This window comes from Elephantulus edwardii, unplaced genomic scaffold (assembly GCF_000299155.1).
Source record: "Elephantulus edwardii isolate Elephantulus edwardi_28Jun2011 unplaced genomic scaffold, EleEdw1.0 scaffold00013, whole genome shotgun sequence".
NCBI classification, from domain to species: domain Eukaryota; kingdom Metazoa; phylum Chordata; class Mammalia; order Macroscelidea; family Macroscelididae; genus Elephantulus; species Elephantulus edwardii.
Genome location: NW_006399763.1, coordinates 4,396,817 through 4,400,692, shown reverse-complemented (window position 1 = coordinate 4,400,692; position 3,876 = coordinate 4,396,817). Strand labels below are relative to the sequence as shown.

Sequence of the window (3,876 nt, the reverse complement as noted above, 5' to 3'; positions counted from 1 at the left end):
TTTATAATAGTAAAAAATGGACATAATTCAAGTTTCTATCCACAAATGAATAGATAAGCAATATTTGGACACACACACAGAGTAGAAAATAATACATACAGAAAAAAATGAAATTCTAATGTATGTTCCTACATGGATGAACTTTGATATTTTGTGTGTGTGTGTGCTCACTGAGGTATTTTTATTTGAAGATTTATTACATCCTCAGAAAAAGAATCCCAGGATTTTACCTCCTGTGTGTTTTCACCTTGCTTCCTCCTGGTCCATGACACCAACTGGGGTCATCAGTACAATGAAACCAAACTGACAGGATGGGAACAGATTATTCTGCCACTTGTCTAGATCTCTGAAGTGTGAGTCAAATCTGAAGCTGATCACTGCACAGTTATTTAACATGACACTGAGGTTAACAACAAGTTTCCCAGCTCTGTGATCATCAATGATTTCAAATTCGCCAGTGTAGCTATGGTAACACTACTGTTAGGAACTTAACTATGACTTTGCAGCATGGACTGATTAAGAAGAACCTGCACTTGCCTCTCTTCTCAGCATTATTGATGCTCTGAGAGCATCAGCCAGGACATTCATGCACAGCATTGTGGCTGCCCAGAAAATAGGAAGGTAGGAGTAGGTGCACTGAGTCATCAGAACTTTCAACATTATGCTTAGTTAAATAAGAAAGATTTTAAAAAACTAAATATTATATAATTCCACTTATATGAAATATCTAGTAGTCAAAGACAGAGATGAAAAGACAAAAGATTATTAATAGTAACCTATTAATAGTAACCAGGGACTAGGTAGGAATGTAATGAGAGTTACTGTTGAAGTGGTACTGAGTATACATGTGGGGTGATGACAAACCTGTAAGTGGATAGTAGTGATTATCCATGGTGAATGAAATTAATTCCATAGAATGACAAGCTTATAAATGGTTAAAATGAGTAAAAACTATCTGTCACATATATTTTACAATACCAACAACAATGAAACTTCATTCTTGTATTTCTCTTCTATTGTAGTCTTGCAATAGTCCCCCTACTTGTCTCCATCCTCTTTAGAGTAATTCTTTTTGACTCTTTCTTTATCTCATTGCTGTTGATTTGGACGTGACTAACAGGCTGTAAATTGCACAAAAAATGATTGCTCATTTTTCTCCTTTGGATCCCTGGTGGATTCAAACCACCAGAGAGGGGAGGACTTTGAATTAGTAGCACAATTCCCAATAGAGTATATTTTAACACTGTCCAGTGCAAATGTCACTGACATAGCATATTATATTTGTATGGCATACATTTGTATTACTTCTCTGGAGCTCTTGACCCTTGCACTTAGAGTCTGTCTAGTTCTCAGTATTTATCTGACCACAACTAAACACATTCACTCCTTCTAAAACCAATATTCATTTGTGCCAATGCAATTACCACTTTTTCTGGTCAAATGCAAAACCTTGAAATGCCCAGCCCCATGACTGAAATCTAGTTGACAGACTAAACAATAACTTATGGATCAGCAAGGCAAAGGCATCATAAAATTTATAGAGGGAGGGATTTTCGACATTAATTTTTTTTCAAAAAAACTAATTACAATGTAAGACATAACATAAAAGATGATTAGTAAAGATGGAGAAACACAGACTGAATTTACCTTCCCAAGTGAAATAATAAAAAAAACAAAATCAAACCCTACAAAAAATGAGAAAAAACCCACCACAACCCTCTATATGAAGCAAGAATTTTAAGGACATTTGAAATTAGGCAGAAAAATAAACAATGATCCCTTATAAATAAGAAATAAAATTAGGCAAGATTCTGAAGCTTTGTCTGACATACTTTGAACACCCTGAAAAGATGGACCAATCCTTGGGGAGGGACTCCATGCTTCAGAGGGTGGAGGGACAGCACAAGAGAGGAAAGCCCTTGATGAGATGGACTGATTCAGTTACTGAGGTAATGGGACGGGTGTATCAGGGACAATAAGATTGGCATATAATAGAGTAGGGTTTAGAGCTGTTGTACATAGGGTTGCTATGAGTCACAAGGGACTCAACGGCATATAACAACAACAAGCCTTACAATAAGCTAAGTTATTATAGACAGGCTATCCAGTTGAAAATAGAGCCTGACAGTTTCCCTGAGTTAAAAAAAAGGAATTCCTACTTGGAATATTATTGCTTTTAATTTTTGACTCATGTACTTTTAACTTGTTAGTTAAATTTGTGTCTTCTAGGCTGCAACAGTTCCATGATACATCTTCAAGGATATGAACATGTATGGTTAAGCACAACTGATAACAGTGCATCTAAATTCCAAAATCAATCTCCACAATAGTCTACGTGTTTCCTATTGCCAAAGGGGCCCTTTAGAGTAGTGAGAGAAGATCTTCACCCTGAAACCTACAGCGTCCCTTTTCAGCAGGAAGTAGCTAAGAGAATACACCGTCCCTTTTTCCTTATGAATCAGGGTGAAGTCTCTCTCAGGGAGCAGTAATAGGGAATGGCAAAGGACACACTGACAAAGGAGATTAATCAGAACTGGCTTTGACAAGCACTGTGGCAATGGGACAATTAAAACAGACTTTCAAGGGGAAAAAAAAGAGGACCGAACTGGGGAGGAGGGTAGAGAAAATAGTGCAACAATGAATTAATGGAAACCCAAAATCTCTGTAAATGTTCATTAAAATTAATAAAATTTAATTTAAAAAAAAATAAAAAGAAAATGGAATTCAGTGTCCAGAGAAGCAAAAAGGGCTGGACCAGTATGAGCTATTTTCTCAAAGAGACCTTCAGGGATGGTCAGAGTGTCCACTAAATCTCTTGAGTATTATCAATGCATGGGTGCAAGGAAACCACTGAAAGTTTATGGGGAGAATCATTAAAATTGAATAGACCGAACCAACTACAGAACTTACCCTGGACTGGTATGGTGTCAGAAATCTTGAAATTTGGCTTTTCTCCTATCCACGTACTACCCAGGCCATACCCTGCTTAGCTTCTGAGATCAGACAAGATGGGGTGTGTTCAGGGTAATATGGCTGTAGATCCTGAAAACTGGTTTTTCTATCCATTGCGTCAGCCTGCATCGAGGGCACAGGCTCCAATTACCTTAACTATAGGCACATTGTCTTGTAAATCATCAATAGCTGTGGGACCAATGTAAAGAGCCCTTTCCACACTGTGAAAGATGGTGGTGGTAAGAGGGTAAAAGACTGTGGCACTGCTGTGGAGAGACTGTGGCAGGGTGTAATCAGATGAATCCTGGGGATGGAGCCAAAGTTAAGGTTTGGTTTGTTGGAGGACTGAAAGAAAAGCTGACTTGTAGCTGTTCTAAGAATTTGCTGGATGACTGAGGAAACCAGAGGTGCATTTGTGCTGCTGAACTGAACCTGGACTTTGACTAACTGAGGAATTGTGCCTTGTTAATCTGGCTTGAGAGTGCTGGACTAAACTTGGATTTGCATTGTGTGATGTTTGTTGTCTCCCCTATATCCCAACGTAATTCCCTAATAAACCCCACAACTGTGAGTAAAGTCTGTGAGTCAACTTACAACGAACATCGTACTCAAGGATTGGTAGAAATTTCCAAGGGCAATATGGGAAGAAAAAGCAAATTGTTATAATGAAATGCGCAAAGAGCTGGAATCAGAAAATCAAAAGGTCAGGACTCATCCAGGCTTTTTTTTAAGCTGAAGGAACTGAGGAATAAATTCAAGCCCCAAGTAGCAATACTTAAGGATGCTTTGGGCAGAATATTAATCCAGGAAGCATTAAAAGAAGATGGAAGGATACATAAAAAAAATAATCCACCATGACCAAGTGGGATTCATAACAGGTATGCAAGGATGGTTCAACATAAGGAAAACAATCAATGTAATTCA

General features: G+C 38.0%; 1 protein-coding gene across 1 annotated transcript in view; it reads right to left on the bottom strand.

Annotated features, from left to right (window-relative positions):
• Positions 1–3,876, bottom strand: part of PDSS2 (prenyl (decaprenyl) diphosphate synthase, subunit 2) — a 489,995-nt gene that overhangs the window by 162,348 nt on the left and 323,771 nt on the right. The window lies entirely within an intron of this gene.